General features: G+C 37.2%; 2 long non-coding RNA genes across 3 annotated transcripts in view; both read right to left on the bottom strand.

Annotated features, from left to right (window-relative positions):
* LOC106976764 (uncharacterized) overlaps window positions 1-25,713 on the bottom strand; it is a 593,570-nt gene that overhangs the window by 501,790 nt on the left and 66,067 nt on the right. The window lies entirely within an intron of this gene.
* LOC128311200 (uncharacterized) lies at window positions 17,991-25,110 on the bottom strand. The gene is made up of 3 exons (XR_008289332.1): window positions 24,177-25,110; window positions 23,647-23,785; window positions 17,991-18,243 (listed from the first exon to the last, which is right to left on the bottom strand). It is a non-coding gene; the product is annotated as an uncharacterized LOC128311200 (long non-coding RNA).

Below are 25,713 nucleotides of genomic sequence, written 5' to 3'. Positions count from 1 at the left end.
AAGACAAAGGCAGGTGTCATTCCTACTGAAGATTGTGATGGGGGTTCAGGGCAGGCAATCCCAGAACATGCCATTTTGGCATATGGATTACTCTGGGCTGAAGACAAAGCTCAACAGACTCAAAAAGAGCTTTTTACCTTTCCTTTAACTGCCTAAAAGGATTGAGATAGGGGGCCTATGCCAAGAAGAGACCTATTATAAGAGATAGCCTTTTTTTTTTTTGTATCAGAAAGACTAATCTGTGGCATAGCAAACATTTGTTTACCAAACATTTGCTCTTCCCATCTTCCAAGAATTGTCTTCCTTCCCTTTGAAGTCTCAGACATTTACCCTCTTCTTCTTAGCTCCAGATGGCGTATATGCCTCAATTGAATGAATGACTGAGAGCCTCTCATGATTTTGTGGGGCTCCCATACATAAAAAATTAAATTTGTTCTTCTCCTGCTAATCTCTTTTATGTCAATTTAATTATTAGGCCAGCCAAAGAACCTAGACATGAAGAAGAAAAAGTTTTTCTCCCCCACAGTTGCAAAATATTAACCAGATTACCAGCCTAAGCACTCTGATTGTGTCTGCAGGAATGTTGCAATGATGGTGGTGAAATCTGGTATGATAAAGGAATGAGGGAAAGTAGCAATACCTCAGAGAAAATATTTTTTCAATGCAGTTGCTGGCTGTGCTGCTTTTGCTTTTCCCACTCATGTATAGGATGATGAACACCGAATGTAGGCTGCAAAAAGAACTATCTGAGTGAGTATGGATAATATCTGAGTTAGCTGATATCATAATTTCATACACCATTTAGATTGTAATAGTATTAATCTACCTTTGACACCTAGGCTGACCCTTTCCCTGAGTCAGTAAACTTTTTCTTTTTTTTTTTCTTTTTTTAAATGTTTCTTTATTTTTGAGAAAGAAACAGAGTGCGAGCAGGGGAGGTACAGAGAGACAGAGACAGAGAGAGAGAGAGAGAGAGAGAGAGAGAGAGAGTCAGAGTCTAAAGCAGGCTTCAGGCTCTGAGCTGTCAACACAGAGCCCAACGCGGGGCTCAGACTCAGGAACCGTGAGATCATGACCTGAGCCGAAGTCAGTCGCTTAATCAACTGAGCCACCCAGGTGCCCCAGTAAACGTTTTCTTTTTTTCTTTTAAGTTAAAAAAATATATTTACTTATTTTTTATAGAGAAAGACAAAGTGAAAGGGGAGGGGCAGAGAAAGAGGGAGACACAGAATCAAAAGCAGTCTTCAGGCTCTGAGCTGTCAGCACAGAGCCTGACACGGGGCTCAACCTCACAAACCGCAAGATCATGATCTCAGCTGAAGTCAGACGCTTCACCGACTGAGCCACCCAGGTGCCCCCCCAGTAAACTTTTTCTTAAAAGTTGAGATAGTAAATATTTTAGGTTTGCAGATCCTACGATCTCTGTTACAACGACTAAACTGCCATTGTGAGGCGAAGCAGCTGTAATGCAGTAGAACAGACAACAAAAAAGAGCGGATAATACAGAAATGAATGAATGTGGCTGCATTCCAATAAAACTTTATTTTTGGACACTGCAATTTGAACCTCATATCATTTCCATGTGTAATTAAATATCCTTATTTTGATTTTGTTTCAATCACTTAAAAATGTAAGAACCAATCTTCACTCACAGGCTAGAGAAAAACAGGTGGAGAACCAGGTTGGCCCAGAGGACATAGTATGTTGACCTCTGTCTTCTACTATTACAGAATAACATATAAACAAAAAAACCCTAGGAGGGATTTTTTAAAGAAGGTAAATCTCAGGGGGCCTGGGTGGCTCAGTCAGTTAAGCGTACAACTCTTGATACTGGTTCAGGTCACGATCTCACAATTCATGGGTTCGAGCCTGCTGACAGTGTGGCGCCTGCTTGGGATTCTCTCTTTCCCTCTGCCCATCCTCCACTCGCAATTTCTCCCTCTTTCAAAAATAAATAAATAAACTTAAAAAAATAAGGTAAGTCTCTTGAAATATCGGATTTTTAAACATAAATTGACCATAGTCCTTATATTTGAATGTCATTTGTAAACTTTTTATTCAAGTATATACATACAGAAAGTATACAACTTGATGAATATTCACGAACCAAATACAATTGTATAACCAGCACTCAGATCAAGAAACAGAACATTATCAGCATTCAGAAGCTCCCCATGCTCCTCACCTGTCAGCCACTATCACCACCACCTCCCCTATTCCAAGGGTAGCTACTACTCTCTCTGACTTCTAAATACCCAGATTAATATGCTGTGGGTTTTTTTTTCTTTTGGTATGATAGTTTACTTTTTAAAAATAACTAAGACAACATTGTAGGATAAAGTATGCTTGTACACTAAAAAAGACAATTAGATGCTACAACTGAAAATTATAGTTTTGAAATCACATAATCATCGACTCTAGAAATATAAGAGATTGTAGAGAATACCCACATTTACACCCTCATACTACACCAGAGTCTCAGAGTAACATAACTAATATGTTTATAATTCAATTGTCTATCCAAATATTAGTTAGATAAGCACTATGCACATATGCAGGTGGTCAAAATCTATATGTCAACACTAATATTGACAGTAAAATAATAAATTAAATTTTTGGTTATGTTATTATTTTCAAAGCTAATATCTCCCTCATTTTCATTACATAATTGACAAAGCATTGAATTCTTTTACAAGAACATCTAGGACTGGCCAATACTTTCAACTATTGGCACTGCTAATGAAGATGAAGGTCTTTGCAACAACTCACAAATGATTAGCCTTCATGATAAGGTGAAAACTGAATATTTAATGATTTTATTAACTATTATTTTTGCTATATATATCAAGGTATATCTATGTTTTAGTTGTAATATTAACCAAATGTAAAATAACACTTTGCTATTTTTTTAATGTTTATTTATTATTTTTGAGAAAGAGAGAGAGAGAGAGAGAGAGAGAGGCAGAGAGAGAGGGAGAGAGAATCCCAAGCAAGCTCTGCACTGTTAGCCAGAGCCCAATGCAGGGCTCAAACTCATGAACTGTGAGATCATGACCAGAGCCCCAACCACAAGTCAGACACTTAACCAACTGAGCCACCCAGGCAGGCACCCAACACTTTGCTAATTTAACTGAAGTTACAACAAAACTTTTTTTTTTATGGCAACACACCAAGACTGGGCATTTTTAACAATCTAATAACAGAGCAGAAATCGAAAAACTATGTGCTGCATTTCCAGACTATGATACAAATAACAGGAGCCAAGTTAGACAAAAGGTAAAATGTGGAGCAATTTTCGAGCACCATTTTATACAGCCTCCTATGTAATACCTCCCACCAACCCCAACAGTGAGTGTTTTCACCTGAAAGGTACTTTATACTTACAGGATCTGCAAATGTTTGTTTTATGAAGAAAAATTAAAACATGTTATTATTTAAGTGTAAACAGCAATGTATAATATATCCGGAAATAATATAGTATATTATCTAAGTATAAAATTAGACTAATTCCAAAGATTTAAATGGGATTGGGTAATCCTAAGTAGAACTGTACTATCTTCACTCTGGGACAAAACTTGCCTTGTGACCTTGACCATGGCAAATTACCTTGAACCTCAGTTTCCTCATCTAAAATGTGATACTGTGAAGTTTCTTTCCAGTTCTAAAAATATAATTATTCTAAGAACAAGAAAGTAATTAACATCCAAGCAAGAGTGTCTTCTTTCCTGAAATGCCTGAATATAGCATAGTTAGGGAAGAATTAACGTTTGAAAACAATTTTCCTGAAATGTTATGAATTTCTCTAATAGTTCAGAGGCTAAATGTGAAAACACTTCAACATTAAGGAGTGAGTGTTTTAAACAGTAAAAATACTTTCTCCAGGCAGGCAGTTAAACTTTTCAACTGCTGGCCAAAAAACTTTATCAAGTCTACATCTTTTAAAAGTGAGACTTCTGTGGCTAGCCCCTACCGATCAGTATAAATTCAATCCAATTTAAAGCCCGGTAACAATGTGGGCAGTCTCAGACTATTACTTTCAATGGGATTGAGTCCCTAAGGATGGCAACGACTGAGTCCCATTGAAAGTAATGGGGTAAGCAATCACATGCCATTACTTCCAAGGAGACACAGTCTCTACTACCCATAATAACTTGGTAATATAAATCTGCACTGACTCATCAGCATGAAGAATAAAAATGTAAAAGAGTTTCAAAGCTGCAAATGTGCACCCTGAGACAAAAAAAAAAAAATTTCCTCTCTATCTTGCGCCCATAGCTCATCAATGTTAAAACGTGTTTTAGTGGAGCTAGAAAGGTCCAAGAACCCAGGGTAAGGCAGAATGAATCCTAGGAAGATGATCCTGCCCTCCTCACATTTCCCTTTGAAAAACTATTGACATGCTATTAAGTGTTGTCCTGAATTACATGCCTGTTTTGTGCCCTTTTCATTCCCACGTTTGTTTTTAAGCATTGGCAGTTTAGAGAAGAACAGTTTTTACCCTTAGAACCACAATTGGTTAAATTCATTGTAAATGAGCTTTTTTACCTTCTGTTTTAATACATATGTGTTGATTTCCCCAATAGGCGAAAAAAAATACAATCTCGATTTCTTTCCATGTGACATTCGGGCAAAATTCCAAGCAAACCTGTGTCTTAGAAATAAGAGAGTTTGCCAAGATTTCCTCGCTTCATTCCCTTTAACTAGAACTAGTTTTGAGCAGGATGTTTTGCTCCTCCAAACCTCCCCTCAATCCTAATCTCTCAACCTATGAAAACAATATGAACAAGTGATTGGAGCCACTTACATTTAGTGTGGTTGAGGTTCATTTTATCGAAAGAATGAGCAAGAGAATCACAATTAAACACTTGCAAAGCTGTAGGTAGAGGCGCGTTAGTAAATATTTAACAGCTAGTTCTCAGGGAGGAAAAAATAGCTCTGACTGTAGCATTTGCCAATTTTCCTGGTGCAAGTACTTCCACCATGGCTGATTTCACATTACCAACATGATGATACTAGATGGAGAGTATGGGAAAAGATGTGCAGTAGCACACCATTATATAGTATTTCCACCATGAAAATACAACAGATGTGAACGACTTCAAGACCGCAGACAATAGTAAAAATGTTATAAAGTCATTACAAAGTGATGAGTCTTGAAAGGCTATTCCTTTTATTTTAAATATAATTAATTTGACGTTAAGTGTAATAATTTAATTTTTAATCATGACTGTGTTAAATAACAGACTTACAAAATTCCTGACAATCTAAAAATTTGCTTGTGGGAGCCAGAACCAGTCTCCAGCACATCCACTGGGTGTTTTTCCTTTAACACTGGGCAGCCAAGTTGACATTGTGTCACAGGTTACAACGGATTTGCAAATCAGTGAAGACTTTCCCAGACCTTATACCAGTGGGATCTGTCTTGAGTAAATATCCAAGCGTGCTGAAAATTCTGAAAAGTCATATGTAAGTTGATTGTTACATGACTCAACCAGTCTGGTGCAAATAAATTCAGGTTTTTATCTAAAAATTTTGATGTGGGAAAGGCATTTGAATCAGACAAACCAAGTTTATCTCAGCTCTCCTTTGCTATTTGTGTGCCCTTGGTTTATTTGTTTTAACTTTTTTATGCCTTAGTTACCTCATTTATAAATGACACTCAAAATAGATTATGCTATGGACAATTATAAGGACTATAACCACAGTCTTTCTCAAATCCTTACATTTTCAGATACCACAATGTTATATAATTGCCCTCATGAAATGCAATAATGTAAGTGGGAAAAAAATTAGGCCACTCCCTAGGATCCCTAATGATCTTACAAGTACAGGTTTTAAGTCATTTATGAAGCTATTAAAATAAATTCTACCAACTGTAATTTTCACAAGTTTCCTCTTTTATTTAAAGAACAACTTTTGACTCTTTGAAACAGCTTCGTGAGTCACTTTTTCTTCTGCCTTTTCAATGCATATAGTGGATTCTTCATTTACAGATTTGAACCAGAGCCCAATGCAGCACTGTATTTTTAAATGTACCCAGAACTTCTAAGAGACATAATTTTCCTAGACTTCTTCACTCCCATCGCTAGCCCCTGGCTTTCTCTAGGCATTATTTTCCCCACACATACAACAGTAAACAATAGTATTTAAAGTACAAAACTTCTCAGTGGTGAGAAAACAAAGACATGTGAAGGTGTGGATGTTAGAAGATTAGCCAGGTGCATTCACTATCTAGAACCTACCCCTGCCTATTAGCCTCACTGAGCAATTTAGACTCTTTTTTCAGTATAATTAAAAATCCTACACACAGCAGACATTTGGGTGACTCATGAGGAGTCATCACTGTGAGTGTCTCACTTATAAATCCAAGGTTCCACTGACTGGAGCTATCTGGCATGGTTTTGAGAGTATTAAATAAGATGCTACATGTGGAGTACTGGGAACAATGCTTCGGTCTTAAATATATCAGGCACCTCCCCTATGTTACTTCTATGACACCATAATGATTAAAGAGGCCCCAGAAGAAGACAAAACATAAAGAGAAAGTTCTAGGTTGCTTTCCATGCCAATTTTAGACTCTTTATGTTGTAGGACATCAACATGTCCATCATCCTTAACTTTCACTAAGCGCCAGCTCTAAAGAAAGGAGAAACAAAACTGTCCTCCTCAGGTATAACTGTACACAGCTCCATGAACTCATTTCTGAATTTTTCCTTTGCTTTTGCTAGATTGTCCCTTCAACTCATCCTCTGAAACTGGAGGGGAAAATTGTTACTTTTAGCAAATATTTCTTGCTCCTCCCTTACTCCTTCCTTCATTGTATTCTCACGTGGCTCAGCTACATATACCACCAGAATTTTCAATGCTTGTGTCCCCACTGACTTTATTTTTCACAGTTCTAGAGGCTGGGACGTCTGAGATCAGAGTGCCAGCAAGACTGGGTTGTGGTAAGAACCCTCTTCCTGGTTCATAGATGGTCGTCTTCTTGCTTTGTTCTCATGTGGCAGAGACATAGAGATGGAGAGGTAGAGGGAAACGGAGGCAGGATGCAAGCTGTCTCCTATTTCTTCCTTTTTTTTAAGCTTATTTATCTATTTTGAGAGAGACAGAGAGCATGAGCAAGGGAGGGGCAGACAGAGAGGAACAGAGAGAATCCCATGTGGGGCTCAATCTCATGAACCTCGAGATCATGACCTCAGCCAAAATCAAGAGTTGGACACTTAACGGACTGAGCCACCCAGGTGCCCCATCTCCTGTTTCTTCTTATAGGGATCCTATCCCACCGTAAGCACTCCACCCTCATGATCTAATTACTTCTCAAAGACCCTGCCTCCTAATACCATACCACTGGAGATTAGGGCCTTAACCTACGAATTTGGGGAGGACACAAATATGTAGTCCATAATATCTCTTCTACCTCTATTCTACTGAATCCTTTGAAGTTCCCAATTTTTAATGACCCTAGCACCCTAAGTTTTGCTTGAGTATGCTTTGCAATCTCTCTGTGCTGGTCAAATTCTGGCTCTCTCTCACAATGCTGCATAGCTCAGAAGCCTAAAAAGGAAGTCAGCATCTAAAAAGGGGGCAGTCCTAAGAGAAAAGTTAAAATGGAAATATTTTTATTAGAAAATTAGTTTAGGGTTTATGAAGAGGGAAAAGCATCGGTTTTCCATTTTGCATAGAAACCCTTTGTTGTTTTTCACAGGATGCCAGTATTCTACCAAATACAGGGTTAGCCATGACTTAACCTTAAAAGAACATACAGAGTTCTCAAGGAGAGCGCAGCCACCAGTCAATCTCTATAAATTAAACACATAAGATCAGATCTCAAATGCCCTACACAAAGTATTTCCTGGGATATGTGCTTACACTTACTTAATAAATGTTTGTTGATTTATAGTACTAAATCTCTGGGGCGCCTGGGTTAAGCGTCTGGGCCTCAGTCAGCTAAGCGTCTGACTCAGGTCATGATCTTGCAGCAGTTCGTGGGTTTGAGCCCCGCGTTGGGCTTTGTGCTGATAATGAAGAGCCTGGAGCCCACTTCGAATTCTGTGTCTCCTCTCTCTCTCTGCCTATCCCCTGCTCATGCTCTGTCTCTCTCTCAAAACAAACAAACAAACAAACAAACAAACATTATAATATTAAATCACTTCACAACATATAGAACATTCTGAAATTGAGGAATTTCTCCTAATGTAGATAATTTTAGAATCTTTAAGGCTGTATATCACAAAATTAGGAATCCCATGAAAGAATGTGAAAGTTATTCTTATCTCCTCATAAAAAGAAAGCTTAAAGAAGAAAAAACCCTTTAATATATTAAAATAAAATCTTTTTCTAAACAGAGGCCATTTATTTTCTAGTCAAGAAAAAATCCCTACCCTTTCCCACCTAACTGAATCTCAGTCTTTCTTCTAGGCACCAAAAATAGCTCTTTCTTGATCACATGTTAGACTTGCAAGTAACATTTTGGACATGCTTTCTGGCATTAATCTATCCTTAATATTTATGTGTTTCAAAGAAGCCCAAAGAATACAGTTGAATAATGGGGAGTAATTTAAATGGTGCACGCAAGTTGTCATGAAGAAATGAAGAGGAAATTATGTCAAAACAGAATGTTCACATTACAATAAAAAAAGAAAGGAATAGTTTTCAATGCCTACTGACTTCTCGAAAAATATTTCTATCGCACTAGACTGAACTTTGAAGATGTCACACTGCTTGTGAAAACTCTTGAAGCAGAGAAAATATCCTACCTAGCACTTGAAAATAGATAAATATATTCTTTTGAGGAATATCATAACTTTTTTTTAGAAATTATTTTGCCTATCCCTGCTATCCGAATGGTTCTGACAAGAGACACATTTGTATCCATTTTTGTATTCACTGTACAACCCTAGAATTTGGCCCTATTGTCATCTCTTAAAACAGTCACTGGGCTATAGACAATTTTCAACATGAAAGTACTAGCTAGGTGATAATACCATCAACTAAGCTTGGATAGGTTTAAACAAACTTGTTATAGCAGTTACATCTTTAGACAAGTCTCCCTCTGTTTTCTTCTCCTTTCATTATTTGCTTTGTCTACAGCAGCTTCCATTTTTTTTTCTATTCTACATAAACCTCTATATTTTGTAGGATTCATCAAAGAAAAGAAGTCAGTCATTTCCTGAAGTGTTCCAAACAGCACAACCAGAAGGAAATGATAGCAATAAACCTCAATGGTTGAAATTTTTCTCATATCTCTTTTAAAAGTTGTTTTATATTTTACTAATGCTGGTCATAATACATAATCCTATTTGGGTAATAGTCATTTTTCAGTAAGTTTTTTTTTTCCTTATAGGTACACCCATTTTAACATCTATGAACTTAAGAAAAAGAGCAAAGGAATAAAGATGAGACAAGGGAGGAAGAGGAAGAGTAATGGTTTGGTTATAATGGCATTTTAATTCAGTTCTTCCTAACTACATACAAACAAACCAAAAGAGTGAAAATTAACAACAGGATCTTATTTCAGGAGGATTATTACATAGTGCTGGTGATCTCAGGGGCAAATCTGGTGGTGCGTTGGTACAGAATAACCACGAAAATAAAAGTTTGGTTTGTTTCTCAGATGGATGGTAATCTTAATCCAAACCATATTTATATTTGGTAGGGAAGTGCCAAAGTTTTGTTGAAGGAGGAGAGGAAGCTGATTTAAATATGGAAACCCAGCAAACTGCAATTAACATGCAGAAACTCTATTTGGTTTTTCAGAAAATTTGAAAGTTTAAAATAGCTATTTATCACTAAGTGGGATTTCCAAGGTAGGGATAAGTGGGGAGAAAATATTTAGATCCTGTGTTCTTTCCTAGATGGAGCTTCTGTATTGTTTGTTTTGTTTCGTTTCATGGTACATTGTGGTCTCAGTTCACCTTTCACAGCCTCTAACAGGAGCCATGTTTTCCTCTAAAAGTTTTAAGTGAGTTTTCTGTGGTGTTCGATTATTATCCATAAAGGTTTGTCCCGTTTCTCTTAGAGAAGAATCAGCGGATTCTCTTAGAGGATTCTGGAATCAGAGGATCAGGAAATCACAGGGCAGGTTGTCAGAGGACTCACGGTCTCTACACCCATGCCGTTGTTACAGTTTGTTGGTTACCTTGCACACACAGTAAGTGGAGGAACAGATCCCACTCTAATGAAGTGGCAGCTACATTCCTTTCAAAATGACCATAGTTTTTCTCTTGTGAATTCATTTAACAAATTATACAGACAAGTTTAATGTGGTCTCCAAATGGAAACAGAATGTTGAGGCTCTAAAACTGTTTCTCACATGATACACATAAAAAAAAAAAAAACTAACTCTTAAATGTGCTTGCATCCTGTTCTCAGTGTCTGCAAACTATCCTTCGCTTGAATCCTTCAGGATTCTTTCATTTGGTACCTCTGAAAACTGAAAAAATCATAAGGTTTATTTTTTTTATGGTTTGCATATTTTAAGAAAAAAATGGTAAATAAATCATTCACCCATTAAGAATGATTACTAGCACGTAAAGTGGAATACGGAATTACCTTAGATATATTACACACGATGCTTTTCGGGACAGCAGCTAATTTCAGCAGAAAGGTCATGCAAAAAATAATGTGATTAGAAGAGGTTGAAGGAAAAAAATAGCCACATATTTGGACATAGACCAAATTCCCTTTTTGCCACTGTAACTGAAAACCATTGCTTCAATATTTAATGAAACGCTTATGCTGCAGCACCTGGTCACATTGTCAGCACTGCCTAACCACTGCCTCCCCCGTGGGTCATTACTGCCGCCATCTGAAAGGGGGCAAACTGTTCATCGATGACAATAATGCCAGTCTTTAAGAATCTACAGCTACAAAACAGCAGGAGACAGAGTTACTTTGGCTTTGATCTTGGGAAAAATGGCTGGGGGCAAAATGCTGTTTCCTACCATCAGAGACTATACAGTTAGCAATAATTCTGTAAGTCAAAGCCATTCACAGGACTCAACTTGGCCGCCCTGCTTTGCTTTCTCTCTCCCCTTGCAGAAAGCTAGCAGCTCCTGGTGAGAGATCCTTGTCAACAGGAAAACACTAGTTCACGCTACCCTGCTAATGATCCAATGCATCAATACCTCAAACAATCACAACAAGCAGATGTCCTAAGTTAATATAGACTTCCCTGGGATTTTCCTGGTGAAACGCGGCTTTAAAAGGCATTAGTCTTTTGTCCTCACTAGAGAACGGCTAAATCCTGGCACCAATTCCTTGGGTATGTGAACCTCAGCCTAATGGAATTTAATTACTTTAGTGGTATTAATCATCTGTACAGTAGAGCAAAGAGTATTTTATTACCACTTTTAAGGGTTATCGGCACATTTATTTCAAATGAACTGTCAAACTGCATTACGTGTAAGGCATGCCAGGTTTGAGTTCTGCAGCTCAGGTGAAAATAAATTTACAGTTTAAAACTCTTCCCCTATCATCAGCATCCCACCCATTAATAGTTGCAGCACATATGTAAGACTCTCAAAATTAAAAGAAATTAAGTGTTGAATTAGCTATTCATTTTTTACTCTCTGGTTTTATTCCTTATTCCAACCGTTTTGACTACTCATTTGCAAAGGTTGCTTTATACCAAGGACCCCAGGAACACCAATTGGCATCAAATAGGCTGTGACACCATTACAGGCTTAGTTACAGAAAAGTGACGCTAATCTTTTCCATTATCAGGCAACAAGCACCAGCTCAATAATATAAGATTCCTCCAATTCACACCATGTAGCAAATGCTTTTGTTTTTGTTCATATTCAGGGAAAATGAATGTGTACTTCTCTCTCCTCTTGGTTGTTTTTAGCCCTATTTGAATTGTTCTATAAAGAACTCTAAGAAACTCTTGCATCATTTATAAAGCTCTCCTCCTGTGCTAAATAGATCCAAGAGTGGATTGCAAGATGCCAAACTCAGGTTAATTCTGTAGACTTCAGTAAACTTTCTGTTTGTCATAAAGCATTCTACAGAATTCAGGGGCAGCAAACCAGGAGAGTGGGGGTGGGGGAAGTGCAGGATGGGGGGTCCAGGTACAAAGGTGGCCAGAGAGCTCCTGGGGGCTCTGGAAGCAGACTGTCTGGGCTTCAGTCCCCCAGGTATTATTTATGATATTGTGGTGTAACAGGCAATATATTTGGTCTTTGTCCCCAGTCCCTGGCATAAAGCTGCTCAAACTCTTGGAATTTCCAGAGTGATACGAGTGTTTTTACCATTTACAAAGGAGCCCCTTTTGGGCTTATGCTCCTGAGGTGACTATGGGGTGGGTGAGTCCCCTAGGTAGCTTCAGGTTGGGTCTGGTCAAGAGAAAGACCAATTGCTCAGAGGGTTAGAACTTCCAGTCCCATCTGGAGACCTCTGGGAAGGGGGAGGGAAGGCAGGGGCTACAGAGTAAACTATAAAAGCTGCTGAGCAACAAGATTTGATTAGCTTCCAAGTGGAGGTGCTGAGAGAATAGCTCATCTGGGGAGACCTTGGAGACTCTGCCCTCTTCTCACACTCCTTGCCCTACGCATCTCTTCCCTCTGGCTGTTCCTGAGTTATATCCTTTCATCAAAACCCCCTAATCTAGCAAGTCAAATGTTTCTGTGAGTTCTGTGAGCTGCTCTAGCACATTAATCAAACCCAAAGAGAGGGTCGTGGGGACCCCTGATCTATAGCCAGGAGGTCATAAGCACAGGTGCAGCCTGGATGTGAAACTGGCGTCTGAAGGGAAGGCAGTCTTGAGGACTGAGCCCTTAAGCAGTGGGACCTGGTGTTATCTCCAGCTAGTGTCAGAATTAGTTAGTGACTTGGCGCTATTGGGAAAAACACACATATTAGAGATACCTTTGATAAATTCTTCAACCTCCTTGGTTTCCTCTATAAATTGGGAATATAATCATAAGCTAATTTTAAGGTTCAAAGACAGTATGTATAAATCAAATAATCTTAGCAGAATGCCTGGTATACAGTGGGCTCTGTTATGTTGTTGTTATGATTGTAAGGAGGATACAAAATACTTGGGAAGCCATATGTTCCACCTTATCACGTGGGTCAATATCATATTGAATGAATTCCCAATGAATTCTAGTGACTTCTAAGACACCTTCATTTTTTCTTTCTCAACCCACCCCTCCTCTACCAAAGTCCCCGACCTGTTCCACATCCACCTGTTTCAGCCATTTCCGCTCATCTCATTTTGGAGACATTCTGCAGTGAGAAGCAAATGAGAGCAATTTGTGACATGAGATACTGCATGTGCAAAAGACACATAATTAGTGTCAAAATGGATGCATTTGCTTTTTAAAGTCTATTTGTCCTGTGATTTCAAATGAATCAAGCTGCTATATCTCTCTCAACAGCTTCATACTACTCCATAATGAATTAAATGGCTCCTTTGAAAAAAAAAAAGTATAGCTTTATGAATAAAATGCCTTTTCAAATGTTGGGATAAGAAGAACTTAAAAAGACTCTTATGTCTAGTACCCCTTCGTCTAAAGATCTTCTCCAAACTCAGTATCTTTGAAAGAAAAGCATTCTCCAAGAAAAAAAATAAAGAAGAAAACCCTCCTCTCCACCCACCCCCATCTTTCCAAATGTTATAATTAGCAATGGGGGGGTGGGGGGCGGGAGTCGGGCGTAGGAAAAAAGCTACAGTATTCAGCAAAGGCAGAATAGGGCCCTGAATTTCCCTTCCCCAGTTTAGTTCTCTGACGTCCTAAACATGCAATCAAGACCCCAAATCATTTTTAAAGACATTTCATAAGAGAAGAAAGGATGCTCCACTCAAAGCTCTAAAATGTTTAGATTCTACGATTCGGTTCTTCTATTTACACTCTATTTCTATCCCTCTCTCTTTCTTCCCTGAAAATTCCTGTTTGGTAATGAAATAATATACCTTCCGAGTTCATTCTCTTAACTCTACCTTTGAAATAAGCTTGGTTTCTCCAAATTTCCCAAACGTTGGTCTTTACTAATGTCCTTATAGATTTGAAAAACAGAACAAAGAAGCTTTGAACCTAACAGTAACCTATGGAAAAGGCAGAAAATCATTTGAGCTTTGGGAAGACCAGAGCTATGGATGTTTAAAGGGAAAAGCATTAATAAATAATTTAATCAAAAGCAGTTGGAGATTCAAGAAAACTATCTGCACTGATCCAACCAGATATATACATATCCCGATTATATGTAAATCCAATTTCTAGTAATGGTGCATGCTTCGTATTTTGGAAGAAAGTTAAAATTAGCTATAGATTTATGAGACTAATTTTTCCCGTTTGAACAAACAGAAAATAAATAAAGGGTATCTCAGATTCTATCCAATGGTCCATGGGGATCAAGTTTGCCCCATAGTTGTCACCTGCATTATAAAAATTAACACCATTGTGAAGACTATGAATGAGGCACATGGTGAAGGGTTTAGGATGTAACCCTAGTTCTTTTATTCTTCCAACCATAAACCCTGTTTCTTCACTGTGAAATGAAGATGTTAATCATCTTAACAAGCACATGAGGAAAAATGACATAAAATTTATATACCAAGTTAAACTATATAAATTGGACATGTTATAAAATGCCCAACATTATTAAAAGAAAAATAAAATGATGTCATCTCTTTTCTTAGAGCAACCTTCCCAGTAGTGAGCTATAGCTATTTTTAGTTCTAGGTAATAGGGACAAAGTATCCTTTATAGTGAAAAAGACTTTCATTTAATCTACATTCTCCAAGCCTGGAATTCCTTTGGCATAATTTCTCTGTCCTTCAGGTATTTGCCTCTAGAGTTGGCTCTGACCACGATACGAATGATCAGCCCTTGTTAGCTATCAGAAATGATTGACTAAGTGCCCAGTTGCATAGGAAACTGGGCTAATGGGGATATCATACAAACCCAATGGATGTTTATACTCTAGAGGGCAAATGTTAAAGTGTTGTGAATGCATGTAACTGAAAATAAACATAGGTGGAAAAATAGTGAGAGCTGTTAGTTCTTACAACATGCACGATCATTAAGTTCATCATTTTATTAAACATTTCCTATTCACTAATCACTTGATTAGTACTCAGAGTACAAAACTGTCAATATCGGGATCATCAGTATTACAGAAATGATTGCATAAATTATAGTACATCTACTGATGCAGTATTATAGTATCAAAATTATCACTGAGAGCTTAGAATGGAGGAATATGTTTTTGCTAAAATGAAAATACACGGAAAACATTAACTGATCAGTTTTTGTTGTTCACAGCAAGAATGTTTTCCTTTTTTTCTAGCTTTCCCAAATTTACTAATATCCTTTTTATGTTCTTTTTCTGAGAAAACACACATACAATTAACTTTGTTAATTAGGAAAACAGAGAAGAGACTTCATTTTATACTTTTCGTGTCAATGCAGAAGGGTTTCAACCTACAATGACTGTTCTGTGTTGGTTGGACAGAGGTAAGTCCACAACTTAAAGAATGAAGCCACTAGCATAGAAGTTCTGCTTCTACCAGACTACTGGCTTTAAGTACCATTCCACTTTTCAGATACTACTATTGATTTTTATTTATTGTTGAGGTTTATTTATTGCTACTACTTATTTTATCATAAGCATCAGTCACCCAATTACCAAATGTCCTTTATTGGGCTGTTTGTGAAAACAAGTGACTTCCCACTTAAGAAAACTTGATTTTTAGAAATAAATTGTCTTTACATGAAGTCATCCCCAACTTGCTCATTTTTCTCCATTTCTATGGATATTTTCATTCTCTGCTTGACGTGTCTTAAGGCACATTGACTGAAATTAGCCTTGGTATTCTAGATGAACGTGTATCATTATTTGATATAACATCAACTTAATATTTCCATAGTATTTACTCCCTCTTTTAATGCCCCCTGGAGCCCTATTTACCTTCCTAACTGCCAATGTGTGATGGGGAGGCTTCTTCCTAGAGCTGTCCATGATGACTCCTAATTCACTTAAACAGCACACACCGTTTTAATCATATCTGTTTTCACACATACCACATCTTTTTATGAGCTGAACTGTTCTTTTGCTAGCTTAGCTTTTCTTTCATGTGAAATGTTCTAGGTCAGATAAGTAATATGGTATTCAAAGATATAATGATAAAAAGTAATGTTAGCTCAGTGGCAAAAAAAAAAACTATGTTTCACACATGGTGTTAATCATTTCTACAAATATATGAGAATTACATTAAAAGATTTTCATATGAGTGAATATTGAAATATTTAACACTTATGAAAGAGATTTATGTGCCTGTCTTGTTTTTCATAAATGTCTTTGCCATTTTACTAATTAACCAAAGATATCTTTGTTTAGACAAATTTTGTCTCCGTCGCAGCCTATGCTCTTTCTACATTACTTTTTCCTGCAGTAAAATTAAAGCACTCAGTTTTACACACTAATCATCCTCTAGGTAACAGATTGCAATATTTTGAATACAAAAGTATGAGACAGGAAGATGGGACGTTTGGGCGCTCATCCCGGATCTTTCGCCCAATGTGTGCTGTGCTCTGGAAATGTACTGCTTTCTCCTTCCCCTCAGTTAACTTGTTCAAAGAATGGATATAGAAATTTTAACTACCTTGCAAGATGTCACAATTTTTGTGGTTTAAAAAAAAATGTGATTCCCGATTATATTTCCTCAGATTACATTTGAGTGTTCTTAATCGCATCTTTATATGCCTTCCTAAAATTATAACCTGTGAGGGGTGCTTGGGTAGCTCAGTTGGTTAAGCATCTGACTTTGGCTCAGGTCATGATCTCATGGTTCCTGAGTTCAAGCCCCACACTGGGCTCTCTGAGAGAATGGGGTGAGGGGGATAAAGATGGCTGAAGCCTGCAAAGTGCACCATGGAGCTCTAGATAATTTTGACAAGAATTATTTTGGTGAAACAATGGAAACAAAAGTCTTATTGGAATAGGTTCAAGAGAGAATGCTGGGAGAAAATGACTAGGGACAATTTTTTTTTCTTGGAGTATTCCTATTAAAATAGAGAAATGGGTAGTAGGGAGCAGGGCATTTGCAGGTAGGAGAATTTTTTTAATGTCACATTATACGACAGCATTTTTATTTTGCTGTTTATTTTGCTGATGGGAGTGACCCAATAGGAACAAATGAAGGTGCAGCAGAGAGAAAGAGTTGCTGGAACAATTTCCTTTAATCGGGGAGAAGGGACAAAATCCAATGTAGAAGCTGGCCTTGGGGAGGGCAAAGTTTATCCACAGGAAGATCCACGTAAAAGGCAGAATGTGAAAATACTCTTCATAAAAGAATATGAAAGTGACCAGACCAAGAAAATGTACTATGATTTCCAGGGAGCACTAAAGACCCAGTTCAGATAGTGGTAAAGTGGGATCACCAGCAATGTTGTGAGTTTTCCTCCAGTCAGTCGTGAGGGTGCAGAGTGAAGGGTTGGATTTGTCCAGGTAAGATGATGAGAGGAGGAGCGTGAGACAATGATTCTAATCATGGACAACTGAGTCTAATTAGGAGAGGAGTAACAAGGACAATGGGTGGTGATGAGAAAAAGTAAACAAGAATGATGGATCCTAGGGGAAGTTGAGATTTAGAGGGAGAGGGCTGGAAAGATAAAAATGGTGACTGGAGAATGAGAAGCTTGAGGCTGAGATGATGGAGCAGGTTGAGTTATTGGTTTTGGCAAGGTCTAGGGCAGCAGCTCTCGGAATCCCCGGGAACGCTGGGTAAAGGAACTGTTGGACTTCACTCAGAGTTTCTGATGCCATAGGTTTGGGGCTGAACTCCCAAATTTGCACTTCTAGTAAGTCCCAGGTGATGCTGAGTCTCCTGGTCTGGGGCCCACAGTTTGAGAACCACTGGTATGGTGTGTGATCATGGGTGAGGTAGGGCGGAAAAACAAGATTGCTGTCAGAGAGGAGTTCAAGGAACGTGGAGGCTGGGGTATTAAAAAAACTCATTTATGTGACTAATACACAAACAGAGCTATTCAATCCATGACATCAATTTTATTCAGCCACCAACTGCGAGGCCGGTGTTGTGTCTCATGTGAGGTCTCATACAGAATCAATCAAACAACAAAAACAAACAAATGAAGAAACACCTTCACTTCCATGAGACGCACATTTCCAAATTATGTCTGTCTCACGGAAAGATGCAGTACATTTGTGGGATTATTTATTCCACTGCAAATTGGAGAATTCCTGGTGTACTTTGTCCAGAGCAAAGAACATGGGTTTCTGAAAAGTGACAGGTAAACGGAATAATTTCAAATGTTGAAGAGAGCTCAGTAAACAAAATCCTACCTAATCATTTTATAAAATGAACATCCAACTTATAAATTTGCATTTTTATGTATTGAGTATTTTATACATGCATTAACGTTGCACTCTTCCCCACAGGGGAAAAACGGCCCCAAACACACAATAATATTCATACAATTTCAGGCAGTTTAAGGACCCTATGAATCCCATCTATGTTAAGTATCCTTGATCTAACTGAAAATCAACCAAAGATAGAACTGCAGAAAAAAATGCTTTTGTATCTTGCCTTCATCCATACCACATACAGCCCTTTTTATGAAAAAGTGTCTTTTTAAAAAATAAAACAAATCAAATATATTTCCTAAGCACAAGAAGTTTTATAAATATTTCTTTGGACATGAAAATCATATCAACAAAAACTGAACTCATATATTTTCATGAATCCTGAGCACTGTGAAGCATCTAAAGAGATATAAGAGCATGGTTTTGGACATCAAAACATACCTCAAAACCATACTATACAATATACTATATATAGTTTTATGTTATGAAAGGGAATATAAAGCACATACACATGAAATTTACCTGCAAATACATGGGTTGAAGTAAGGATTCCAGAAGGCCAAAGGAGAGATGTCACAATATTGATAATAAATTTGTTGTCAAAATAAGAGTTCAAATATTAAGTACCCCCAAGGCAAAGGCCTTTCATGTGAGAATAGTGAAGAAAAGGCCTTCTGAAAGAAATCAGCCTGGAGTTGGACGGTGTAGAAGGAGGCAAAACAAATGAAATCAACATGTAGAAAGGATGTCTCAGAGACAGGGTTGGCTGGTTACCTGTTGGTCTGAAATCTGACATGTTTGGCAAGTTCTCCATCAAAATGCACCAGACCTGTCATTAGAGAGTGAAATGGGCCAAACAATGTGCAAGATCTCAGCAGAGCAGATGAACGGATTCAAATTAATGCAGAAGCTAACATACTAAAGTCTCCTCCAGGAAACCTGCTTCCCTGGTTCCCAGTCACTGCATAGGGAGTATTCAACTGTCAGCCTTGTTCAAAACACCCACTGTTACCATTGTCTCATCATCATATATCTGTGAGCAGTTTACAGTTTACAGAGGTGTTTCATATCCCTGGCCTCATTTCTTGCTGTTAATAGCACTTTATTGACCTTTCATTAAGCAACTTCAGGGAGATAAACAAGGAAGAAAATGGATGCAATTATTTGATCTATGTAAAATCTCATTCAACTAAAAAAAATCTTTAATAAGTGATACAGACTGACACACTTTGCACCAGAAGAGCAATGCAGCAAGTATCCTTGTTGTTGTCCCCTGGAATACCCATGTTAGGTTGAGCTTTATGAGTCAAAAGAAGAGGAACATAAGTTGATTCTGGGTAATTAAAAAGGAAAAAGGGTCTCCTTATTTTCTGAATTTCATAGGTTGTTGAAACACTGAGTTTTGCTGTTGTCTGTTTCTGTTACCAAATTCTCCAAATTAAATAATGGAGACATTATTATTACATGGAAATATTCAAGGTATTTGATTGGAAATATTAGAAATATTCAAGATATTTGATTAGTAAGTTTTCAGATTAACTTGGACATAGTAAGCATAATTTAATATTTTTTCATAATTTGCAACTTGAAAGGTCTTCTGATCATCGGTGACCTGGGGTTGCAGGTGGATGATGAGACCGAGTTCAACAACCTCAACACTAAAGGAGGGAGAGGCCAATGCTGAAAAATAAATCCACTTAATTAATGGCTCTCTTGAATTAGGATCCAGATTATTGGAATTTTAAATAATATCAAAATTTAAAACTTTGCATGTCAATTATCTTAACTATGCCTTAGCTTACCTCCTAGACCTGGCCTCTCTAGCTTTAATGCTTTATTTTAAGCCTTTAGAAAATGCTTTGTTAAAAAAGTTGAGAAGTTTCCCATATCTTGGAAATAGATAATAAAGATCTTTTGGAATACTCAAAATGTTCTATTACTTCTAACTTTTGCAACTTTCTGGAGTAAGCAAAACAGAGCTGATGGCTGCCACTCGTGTGCTGGTCAGGATTAGAAAAACCTTCAGGATTAGAAAAACCTTCTGACTCTCCAAAGGCCAAAAATACAATTAAAGTTGGTTTCAGTTTTAGGCAAGTTAATTTGGCTCTGATTATTAGAAATTAATAATTTCTATAAGTTTTATATGGAGTTTGTATATGAATATTTGGTTAAACAAAGTATTTTATTTTATAATAATGCCAGATAAAAGAGTGCACTTTAATTTTTATTCAGAATTTTAATCATTAACATTAAACTTTCCTCTCTGCAACTATCTATCATGGCGTAGTTGAAAAAAATGACTAAATTTCCTTTTGGTCATGAAAAACTGCATACACTAGCCTGGAAGCAAAAGACCTAGGAAGAAAACCCAAATAAATCTAGAACCAAGAAAAAAAGCACAAAGTATTCAATTTCACTCAACAGTGATTAAAATCCCCAAACCACATGTAAAATTCTGCTGACCAGATTCAGATAGAAGTGAAATAAAGGAAGCAAAGTTGTTTTTTTTTTATACATAGTTAAAAAAAAAATCATGGGTAATCATAAACTCCACTCCAACAGGAAAAAATAGCAAGATTTAAAATTGTTTTAATAAGGCAGTGGTTAAGAATACAACTACATTATGCTAATTATCATAGTTGTACCATTAGCCAATGTAAATTATTACACTTATTAAAGGGACAAAAACGGCTCTGTGCTTAGGAGATACAGATAAGTTATAGTAAGGTTTATAGGCTGAGAGTAAAATTATGCCTCTTTTGCAATAAAAATAATAGTTTTAAATAGAAAATAATAAATAACATGAGTGAACATGCAAGTGTATAATAATTAGTGTAACTTTTATAGAGGGCAGGACCTCAGTTTTATTATCACTAGTGTATCACATTCACTTCAGCTCTGTACAACTGTAGCTTCTGTAGTTAAAACAAATGTTTGGTGTGTAATTGGGGCTCCAATTCCTACAAGGGCACATTCTTTTTTTTTTCCTCCTTTTGCATCAACGAAGAAAGAACCAAAACAATTTTCAAGATCCCTCAATTGAATTGTCATTTTAAATTCACATCATCTTTCCTTCAAGCCCAGGTTAAAGCTTGGGAGATACTCTTGACATCCTCCCTACACCAGGAATCATTTACCCAGACCTGCGAATCCTATTCCCATGCTTCTCAAATATGTTTGCTTCTCTCCATCTCTACCAACATCCCAGTCCAAGTCGCCCCCATTTCTCACCACACTTTGTCAACAGGCTTTTCACTGCTCTCTCTTCTGATGCCCTACTCTGAAGCAGTCAGAGCATTCCAATATAACCATGTCTCTCTGGAACTTCTCACTGCTGCAGGGATAACTTCCAAAATCTTCACTTGGACCTACCAGTCCTTTAGAATCTTGCCTCACTCTCTGGCTTTATTTCTATCCAACTTTGCTATTCATAATCCAGCCTTTCCCACCCATTTCAGATCCTTTGATGTTCTATTCTCCTTCCGACCTTCAGGCTTTCCCTCTTCTTCAATGCTTTTCCCCAAATTACGGCATACTCAGTTTAACAATCTCTTGCTTACAAAAGTTTGCTAGCTATCCAGCTCTGTCAGGTCAAATATGTCTATCATATGTCAGTCCATTATATAATTATCATAATTCTAATTATTTGTTTATATGTTTATTATCCTTGTCTCCCCTGCTCTACATGTCGGTCACTCCCAAAACACATTACATACATCAACTTTGTTAGGCAGGGACCATGGAGGTCTTGTTCTCTACCGGATCTCCCAGCTATAAGAACAGTTCACACTACATAATATAAATGCCCACCAAACTGGAATAGAATACCTCCACTCCTGGGAGAAAAAATGTTCCATAGCTTTGGTGCTGGGAGTCCAAGATGGCTCCACCGAAGAACAAACCTGAGTAAAGAATAGCAGGAACTAAACCATCTTCTCTGAAAGGTGTTTGACCTTGCTCATCCTTACACATCTTATTTTGAGCATCAGTAAGTCAGGGGTACAAATAGCTAATGGACATTGTTCACATTTGTAGGGTATTCTAATAAAACAATTTTGATGAACACACTTTCTAAGCTATAAAGAGCTACGCTATACAAATGTAAGTTATTACTGGGATATGTGTGTATATGTGTGTATAAATGTTGATTTGAAGATGTATTTAGATATAATTATAAATATTTATATTTTCCCAACTGTGCTGTGATTTTTTGCAAGGGTAGAGATTGTGTCTTCTTTTAGTGAAGTAAAAATTATGTTTGTTTTTCAAAGCTGAAACAAGTAATGTCTTCTTTTCTAGGTCTTACCCAGTAATGGGTACACAATGGTTGCCTACAAATGCTTTATGAATGAAGAGTTCAATGGTCTTTGGTAATCATGGGGCAAAAAGTCATAGTGACAGGCTCTGCAAGGAATCGCTAATAAGCAGATTACACACAGCTTTCCCAGGGAAGCTTATATATCACTCCGTACTTGCTTTCCTCACAGATTAATGCAGTGGTGCTGGACCCGAGTATGAAACACTTGTGACTTATGGAAGACTTGATGGGAAGGGTCTTATCTTTGTATCTTCCCTAAGAAGAAGCCCAGTCGAATAGCAATCTTTTCTTGCTAATCGGGATTAAGATTTACAGAGTTAGCAACAGAAATATGAGAAAATTATCTAATTATTTATTTCAGAATGAATTCTTAAATGTATTGCTTTTAAGTTTCAAAATTGATAAAAAGTAACTTTTCTTGTCTATGATCAAAAAAAAAAAAAGATTAGGTATGTTAATACAAATCCAGAAAAAAATATGTAGCAAGGAAAGAAAATTATGAACAACACAAACCACTGTAATCAAAACAGTATGGTATCAGAATGGGAACAGTGGGAGATATCAGTGGAACACACTAGAGAAATCAGAAAAAGTCACTAGCAGGAACTGAATATATGGAAAATGAGATTTCAATCTAGTCAAGAAAGGATGATTTATTTAAAAATAACAACACTGCCAATAGCTATCCCTCCGAGGGAAAAAAAATCATATACTAAAATTCCAGTTTGCTTAAAAATTTAAATGTAAACCTAAACGAATAAAAATATTAGAAGAAACTTTAAGGGCTGAATTTCCAACGCAGAGATTAAAGGAAAGCAAGATACATGCAACTGTGTAAAAAATTACAATTTTTGAACGACAAATGATTCTTTCTGTACACAAAATCCATTGGCAGATAATATATTAAGATTTTGCAATCCAGGTGACATAAAAGTTTTAAAATCTAGAGTTCACAAATAGCTTTTCAAATTGATAGCAAAAAAAAATCTACCACTCACGCTGATGCACCTCGAAAACATTATACTACGTGGAAGGAGCCAGACACAAAAGGTCACATATTGTGTGATTCCGTTTGTATGAAATATCCAGAATAGGTAAATCCATACTGACAGAAAGAAGATTGGTGGTTGCCAAAGACTAGGGAGAAGGAGAAATGGGGAATAACTGCTTAATAGGTACAGGGCTTGGGTGTGTGTGGTGGGGGGGGGCAAAGGAAATGTTTTGGAACTAGATAGAGGTGTGGCTGCACAACATTGGGAATGTACTAAATATCACTGAATTGTTCGCTTTAAAATGGTTAGTTTTATATTATGTGAATTTCACCTCAGTTAAAAAAAAAGACATACCATCCAATTGCTGTACAAAGCAATTGAACAGACATTTCACAAAAGAGTGAATCTTAATGGCCAATAATTTTATAAAATACATTTAAGCCCCCCCCCCCCCCGCAGACAGGAAAATGTAAATTCCATGAGATAGTTCATGTCCATCAGATTTGAAAAATTTACAAAGAGAAGTAACCACTTACTTCTGGTGAGGATTCAGAAAAATGGTTTCATTTAACAATGAAAGCTGTAAATGTGAATTGTTCCAGAACTTTTTGAAAATAATCCAGACAGACCTATAAAAATTAAAATTATATATACCTTAGTTCCAGTAATCCTGTTTCTGGGAATGAATCTCAAAAATAAAAGCATCAGTAGGTAACAAGCATGTTTACTGAAACACAAAGAATTGGAAACAAACAAACAAACATGCCTTCAACAGGGAAATGGTTGAAGATCAACCACATTGGAGGGATCTTTCTCCCCAATGTCTTGTTACAACATGCAGAGAAGTCCAAGTCCATATACTGCAATCCAATTTTTGTAAAGCAATGGGAATAGATATGTTTATATGTCATTATATGAACATGTAGAAAGTCGCAGAAGCATGCACATAGGTTATTAGCATTAGTGACACAGTAGGGGAGGGGGAAATGCAGATGGTCTGAGGAGGAGAAAGGGAAGAGGGAAACAGAAAAAGAGACAAAACAACAGCAAAAAACCTGTCTTAATATTTATAGTCTCACTTTAAGCACGTAGAAAATAACTTTAAGCAAATAGGGAAAAACTCGGCAATAAAGGCCTTAAAACAAGGAAACCCTCACCTGGGTGAAATGAGTACAATTCCTGGAAAGTTTCCCACCAGTTTATCAGAACTCCTCTCTTGGCCACAGTGATTAAGGACTTAAGGTTTTAACCTGTCTTAGAAGGAAGCCTGTGAGATTGGGATCAGGAGCCATAGTACATCTGATATGCTTGAGTTAGGGCTCCTTTCCTGTTTGGCAGTAAGACTTTGGGCAAGTTATTTAAATTATTTAATCTGAAATTTCATTTATACTTCTATGCATTTAGAATAATAGCACCTAATTATTAGGGCTGTAGTGAATATTAAGTGAGACAATGCATAGGAAAATCTTATCACGATTTCAGTAAATGGAAACTAGTAGAAGTGAGGCAAGAACCCAAAACTATAGAAAACTCCAGTCCAATACTTTCCCTACTACCTATGCCGGTCTCCCATTACTGGAATTTGAAGACACTTTCCTAATTAAAAATCAACCAAATAGGGGTCCCTGTGTGGCTCAGTCGATCGAGCATCTGACTCTTGATTTCAGCTCAGGTCATGATCTCGTGGTCATGGGATCAAACCCTGTGTAGGGCTCTGTGCTGACAGTACAGAACCTGCACGGGATTCTCTCTCACCCTCTTTCTCTGCCCCTCCCACACTCATGTGCATGCGCACTCTCTCTCAAAATAAATAAATTTTTAAAAATATATATTAAAAAAAATCAACCAAATAGAAGCGGTGGGCAAACATATTTGCACTTGCCTCTGCTTCTGCCTGTAATGTTCTTCCCCAAATGTCCATGAGGCTCTTTCCTCTACCTCTTCCAGGCCTGTATTTCAAAGTCACTCTCTTATTCCCTACCTTTCCTACCTAAAATTTCAACAAAACAAAACTAAGAACTCTGATGTTTCATATCCTCCTTTTTGCTTTATTTTAGTTATTTATCTTATTTT

Source organism: Acinonyx jubatus, chromosome A3, assembly GCF_027475565.1.
Source record: "Acinonyx jubatus isolate Ajub_Pintada_27869175 chromosome A3, VMU_Ajub_asm_v1.0, whole genome shotgun sequence".
Lineage (NCBI taxonomy): Eukaryota > Metazoa > Chordata > Mammalia > Carnivora > Felidae > Acinonyx > Acinonyx jubatus.
The sequence above is the reverse complement of the archived record's forward strand: the minus strand, read 5'-3'. Positions and strand labels throughout refer to the sequence as shown.